The following is a 7,507-nucleotide window of genomic DNA, read 5'->3' on the forward strand; positions in this document are numbered from 1 at the left end:
GGATTAGGGAGAAGAAGATGGGATATTGATGGAAAGGGAGACTTCATGAGAAGGGGTCAGGGCTGAGGAGGGGGTTTGTGCCAGGCAAGGAGAGGGTAGGATTCTTGGGGGAGAGGGAATCCATGAAGAAAACAGCTTGGGTAGGGTCATCTTATGTTGCCACCATCTCTGGACCTCAGTACATAGGGAGCCTCATTCATCTTCCCCTGTTTGGAACTTGAGGGTTTTTGGTCCATATCTGTATTAGGCTCTGGTAGTTTCCTGCACACGTCATCTGTATTGAAGCCTACCAGTGGTCTACCCCAGGCCTACTGACCATGCTATATATATAGCTCCCCAGGACAATGAAGGGGACGTACCCTTAGCCAACGGTGACTAAGGAGGGACTTAGCCATCACAAAGCGCCACTTATGACACGTCTGTGGATGTAGCTCAGACTTTTCAAAGAACCATTCCTAACACCTGGGGTGGGGTGGGAGGGATGATGAGGAGGCCAAGATGGCTCAGTTAGAGAGAAGAGTCTTCCCAAGCTGAACTGCCATCCCTCCTCATATCCCTATGTTCAATTGTGGTGGTGCACATGGTAGAGAACAAACCTTTCCTCCAAGCTATTCTCCAAGGCCACCCCTCCTCAGTGGTTTATTCTGTTATCTCCCACCCTTAATTATCAGCTAGTGTTTTGGATATCTTCCTTTAAATCCCTCCAAAAGCTATATGGCTGAATTTAAATATTGGTGGAGATATGAATCATCTTACAAACTAACAAAAAGACAGCTCCCATGAATAAACATCTCCCTACCTAGAGCATCTGGCATTAAAGCCTGCTGCTTTTGATTAAATTATCTTCTGCCAGCTCCGCAACTTAAAGGCAGGGATTAGAATTAACTGCCTACTCTTGAAGGTTGCTTTTCTTTTTTCTTTTCGTCTATTCTTGGACTCTGGCCATATTGTCATCATTGAGTTTGACGAGGTTCTTTCTCTTACATTTTTTCTATTTTTCTTTCATCCTAGAGTCCAACACTCATTTCCTTCCCACAATTAGGCACCTACTCAGATGTGTTTGAATCATGCCCTCGTATATGTTTGTACTCTTGCGAAACATATAGCCTTATGAAATGTGTGTGTGTGTGAATATGGTGCATTGTGCCATAGACCTCGTTCTGTTTCTTACCTTATGCTTTTAAGTTCAACTTATGTAGCTATATGTATCTCGAGCTAATTGTTTCTAATGCTGCATCCTATTCCATTAGAACAAATATCCCAAGTATAACTTGTCCATTCCTTCCCCTTTTGAGGGACATCTATGTTGGCTCTCCACTCCACTGTCACAAACATTGCTATGAGGAGCATTCTCATTCATGTCTCCCTACGGACTCCTGCATAGATTTTTCTGTAATATACACTCAGGAATAGAATTTCTAGGTCATAGATATCCTTAGTCTGTTTGAGCTGCTAGAACAGAATACCATAGACTGGTGGCTTAAACAACAAACATTTACTTCTCACTTTTCTGGTGGCTGAAGGGCCAAGATTAGGATGCCAACATGGTTGGGTTCTGGTGAGGGCCCTCTTCCTTCTTATGTCCTCACATGGCCTAGCTCAGTGTGTACACACAAAGAGAGAGACAACTATCTCCTGTGTCTTCCTCTTTTTCTAAGGGCGTTAATCCCATCATAAGGCCCCCATCCTCATGACCTAATCCAACTTTAATTTTCTCCCAAAAGCCCCACTTCCAAATACCATCACATCTAGAGGACTAGAGTTTCAGCATATGGATTTTGGAGGGACACAAACATTGTCTATAAGCAATATTTTTTTCTAAATATTGCCAGGTTGCTCTCTAGAGTGACAGTACCAGTCTATCTTCCCAATAGAATTATATGATTACTTGTTTCCCTGCATATTCATCAATACACAGTGTGGAAGCAACTTCTGATATGACTCACAATAATCGCAGCCTCCTGATGTTCACATGCTTGTGTAATCCACTATCCTTGAGTGTGGGCTGTACCTAGTGTCTTACTTCTAATGAGTTGAATCAATAGAAGCCAGCAAAAGTAATAGGATGTGATTAACATGATTAAGTTTCCTCTTGCTAGAACTTTGTTGCTGACAGTCTCTCTTGCCCCCTTGTTTTCTCATTCTAATGAAAGCATATTGTGTGGTACTCAGTGAAGAGACTCACATATCAAGGAACAGCTCCTGAGGACCTGAGATTTCAGTGCAACAAACCACAAGGAGCTGCATGCTACCAACACCCAGTTAGGGAAGCAGATCCTTCCCAACTGAGACTTGAGATGAGGTAGCCTTATAAGATAGGCAGAGCCAGAGGACTAGCTAAGCTGCACCCAGATTCTTGATCCATAGAAACTCTGAGATAATAGATTCTGTTGTTTCAAGCCACTAAGTTTTGGGGTAATTTTTTTTACACAGCAAGTGATAACAAAGACACTTAGTATTACCTGACTTTTAATTTAAAAAAAAATCTGACTGGTAAATAGTGTAATCTCCTTTCACTTCTATGATTACTAGTGATTCAGCTATTTAGATTTTCTATTCTTTAAATTGTTTTTTGGTTAATAATGTTTCTCATTCTATTGGATTTCTTCTCTTTTTCATGTTGGTTTTACCATTCCTTTGTATTTTATGGATACTAATTCTTTGTTAGTGAACTTTGATATGCTTTGGATAAATATCAAGGATTTATGTTCAATACTTGTGTTATCCTCCACATAGAGTTCCTGCACCGTGTGGTATGTGGTGATATCTTTATCATATACCTTTTATTTTTAAGGGGTATTATTTCATTGATCATGACCTCTAGTACTAGGTTGAATGTAGAGACAATATCAGACATGGATATCCTGAAATTTATGTGCCTAATGTGTTATAGTAATTAGGAGGAGGTTTTCTGGGTTTTATTTTGTTTTATTTGCTACAGAGACTACATCATGTTAAAGAAGTTTCCTGCTATTCTTAGGTTTTGGAAAGCACTTTGTAAAAAATAATGTGTCTTTACCAAATGCTTTTGCTCTCCCCATTGAGATGATTATTTAAATTAAATGTTTTCCTTATCTTCTTAGGGTGGGGAGTCACACAGACATATTTTCCTATCTTAAATCAGTCTTCTAGTCCTAAGACAAACCTTACTTGATTATGATGCATTATCCTATTATCATATATTATTTTACAGTCTTGTATCTATGTTCATAAGGGAGATAGCCTTTAAATTTCATTGTATGATCTGTTCTATCTCAGCTATGAAATTAAGGTTATATGAGCCTTATAAGATGGGTTGGTAAGGTTTCTCTCATTTTTTATATTCTGAAACAACTTGTGTGAGAGGTGGAATTATCTGTTCCTTGAACATTTTGTACAATATATTTCTAAAGCCATATAGATCTAGGGCTTTCCTGTATGTGGAGCAGTGGACAAGGGTGAGTCTGATGACTATTTTATTTCTGTAATAGTTACAGGCATTTGGATTTGTGAGATGGGCTAATTAATAATACCCGTTTCTTCCCTTTCCGAGTTTGGAACCTATTGGTAGATACGGATTCATCAGAGAGACATAGATAAAGCTGACTTCAAGTTGTGACTTTAGATCTCTAGCCAAGCAGACTTGCTAATAATTCACCCCTGAATTTGCTCGACTCCTTACTATATGGCAGATCAGAATTCATCCTTCAGCTGGTAGGCTGATCCTGTGAAAAGTGAGTGCATCAGAAGGGGCTGGGTGAAGCATGCCCCACTGCTTCTTACAATTTTACCAAAGAAATCCCTGTCTCTTCCTGGCGAGAAGTGAGTGAGGCTAAATGTGTTTAAAAGTTAGACCAGAGAGAATTCCCTGGTGGTCCAGTGGTTAGGACTCCATGCTTCCACTGCAGGGGGCACGGGTTCAATCCCTGGTTGGGGAACTAAGATCCCACATGCCACACAGCGCTGCCAAAAAGAAAAGAAAAGAAAAGAAAAAGTTACACTAGAACAAGTAAGAGTCTCCCAAACAATTGGCCCTTTCAGGTTTTTCTCTGCAAAATTTAGCCATTTATATTATTTCCCCCAGCAATATGCTCATTCTTCTTGGGCTTCAAGCTTATTGGCATACACTAATTCATAATATTATTTCATTACTTTTTAAATTGCTATAGTATTTTTACTTTTCTCATTCATATTTTGCTTTAGTCTTAGCTCTTTTTTTTTTCCTGATGTCTCCCTGTGGTTTATCTTATAAATCTTTTAAAGTAATCATTTCTTGATTTTATAATTATTCTTTATTTTTGGTCTGTATTTCCTCATTTGTTTATTTATATCTATCTCCTCCTTTATGGTTTCTTTCACGTTTAATCTGTTGCCCTTCATTCTAGCTTGTTAAATTGAACACAAAGCTTAGTTGTCTTCAGTATACTTTTTTGAATTCTGATAAACGTATTTAGAGCAGCAATTTTCTCACAGAGTTCTGTGTTAGCTACAAGTCACATATCTTCTACTGCTAATTCATGTTAGGAGTATCTCATTTTTATTATTTCTCCTTTAATCCAAGGATTATTAGGTAGTATGATTTTAGTTTCTAAGCATGTTAGGTGTTTAAGCTATCCTTTAAAAAACCTAATTTTATTATAGTCAAACAACGCAGTCTGTAGGATATTAACTCATTAAAGTTTTTTGAGACTTTCTTTGTAAACTTGTACATAGTCAACTTTTGAGACTATTCCTTGAGTGCTTGAAAATAATGTGTATCCTCTACTTGTGAAGGGTAAGTTTTCTATATACCAGTTTGTACTTATTAATTCTATTATTCAGATCCTCTATCTTTGCTTTTTCTCTCCTTCTCTTTTGGTTTCTTGTTGCCTGGCATAATGATTTCCATCTCTTCCCCTTCACCCACCATAATTCTGATGAGGACCACACTTGGTCAGCAGTCAGTACCTCCTCCACTGACTAATCTAGTAGGACAGTTGCCTGAGCCTAAAAACTTTTCTAGGTGTCCATCTGATGGCCCTAGGCTGAACCTTCATTGCAAAGTCCCGGAACAACTGCAAGAATTAGAAAAATGTATAGGTCTCTGGACCCCTGGTGAGTGGAGGGGAAATCCCCCTACATTTGTACTTGTGGGGAGTAGAACTGAAACATTTGAGATTTCCCCCAGCTCGGAAATTTTTAATCACAGTTGATTTTGATCTTTCACACCTTTACTTTTACTGTTATAGTGTGAGATTTTAGTGAACAGAAAGTGGGAGGCTTTGCTCTCTATTCAGGCAGTGGACATATAACAACGGCTCAGTAAATGCTTGGATGAGTGAGTGAATGATCACATGAATAAACAAATAGGCACCCGTGAGAATACTGTTACTGGGAAGCGCTAAATGTCAACTTTCACATCATCGTCTATGATTGTTGTGTTGAATAATCCTCATTTTGTTTAAATAAGCATTTCATTAACAGTAATACATATTTATACATGCCAGTAAGCCATTGGTGTTTCTTTTCCCTAATGTCCTTATTCATGTCCCTTTCCTTTAGCCTCTTTGTCCTTAATTTCTCTATTTGTATAAAGCAATTACTCTTTAATTGTGTGAAGGTCATACTGTGTTACGTAAAATTACCTTTTTTGTCAAATGTATCTGTCTAAAATGGTACCCAGATTCCCATTTGTCTTTTGAGAAATGTGTTCATCATCTTTTTGACATATAGACACTCTTAATTTTTTTCTAGTGAGCTATATTTTTTTCTTTATAGCTTATAGTTGATATGGTTTTTTAAACATATTATTGTTTGGAGCAAGTATTAGAGATTTGAAGACACTCAGGCTTTTTGTTCTCTTTTGCAAAAGCTTTAGCAAGCTCTTCTGGTATTTCTGATATCTTTAAGTACTTTTTGTCTTCTATACATGTCTTTTATGACATTTTTCACAAGTTTTAATATTTTATTGTTAGTGTCTGTCTTTCATGCTAAAAATGGGTAGGGAAATGACATTTCTACAACCACCGTAATGCATATATGAAAGCATAGCTAATTGATGGTGCCATAATTTTCTGCTGCAGCCTCAGAATCCACTTAAAAACAGCATTCTAGCCAGTCCTTACAAGTGGACAGGCATTGACAAAAAATGTATAACCTACCTGTTGTTCTGATGCCAGATCAATAGTTAGCAAAATGATGGCCAGTATACCAAATTCAGCTTGGCTGCCTGATTAGGTCAAAACAAAACAAAGAAAATAGTCATATACACATTCATGTTTCTATTTTCTATGGCTAATTTCATGCTATGAAGGCAGAGTTGAGTAGTTGTGATGGAGACCATATGGTACACAAAGCCAAATTTATTTACTTTCTAGCTCAAGAGAAAAAATTGTCCCCCCCCCCCGTGCTAGACTCATGAGCTCTTTGACGGCAGGACCTAGGTTTAATTTATCTGTGTCTTCCTGCAGATGACAGCATATAGTTGATCCTTGTCAAATGAAGAACAAAAGCAAACGAACAAAAAAAGAAACTCAGAACTTTAGAGCTGTGAGTTGAGTTTATTCAGTGTCTTACTGAGGACTACAGTCTGAGAGACAGCCTCTCAGAAAGCTCTGAGAAACTGTTCCAAAGAGGTGGAGGGGGGAGGTCAGTATATATGTGATTTTGGCGAAGGAGGTACGTGCAGTCAAGCACACATCTTGGTAGAAGGTTGCTGCTAGTCATGAGGAGCAGAGGTCTCAGGTAATGCTTTCAGTGCTTCTCTTAAGTATGGGAAGATGCAAGAATTCAGGTTCATACAAATTTTCTCCTGAAAATATCTAACTATCTGAATGCCCTTTCAGCCAGTTTTCCCAGAGCACGGAGTGCCTTGTTCCTGTTCTTCATCCTGAATGCCTTTCAGGGTGTGTGGAAGGTCAATGAACACAGTGGCTAATGACTTAATTCTTGTAGAACCAGGTGATGATCGACACTCTTTAGCTGGTATCCTTAATATACTTAGAAATAATAAGTAAGTTGAAAATAAGTAAAATAAGAACACATTTCCAATGAAGGCATCACTGTTGAAGACTAACAACTATATCATTCTCTCAAATAGCATGCTAGTTCAAATATCTACAACATTACCACTGTACTTTTCCTTCAGGTGTTATTCTAATTTCTCAAAGTAAGAACACTATTAAAATGGAGATGAGGACTAAGGGTAGAATTCCATCACTCCTGAGGCTAGGTTTCCTGTCCCAGCTGTGACTTTGGGTCATGAAATTGAAAGCTTATTTACGTTGTCTTTGTGCTATATTTTTAGGAAGGTCAGTTATTTCCACAATGAGGAAGTCTTATTCATCAGTGCCAGTTCCATATGTATTATAAAGCAGTAAAATGGATTCTAAATGCAAATTCAAAGGAAGCCAAATAAAGTTTAGAAAGGTTCTCAGACAGGATTTATCATCACTCTTACACAGGTAAAATACAACTATCTTGCTATATTTCTGTATGATCTGGTTAAATTTTTTTCTAACATTTCCTAGTGTTCTTTTGTTTTATAATT

The sequence above is a fragment of the Physeter macrocephalus genome, chromosome 21, assembly GCF_002837175.3.
Source record: "Physeter macrocephalus isolate SW-GA chromosome 21, ASM283717v5, whole genome shotgun sequence".
In the NCBI taxonomy this organism is placed as follows: Eukaryota; Metazoa; Chordata; class Mammalia; order Artiodactyla; family Physeteridae; genus Physeter; species Physeter macrocephalus.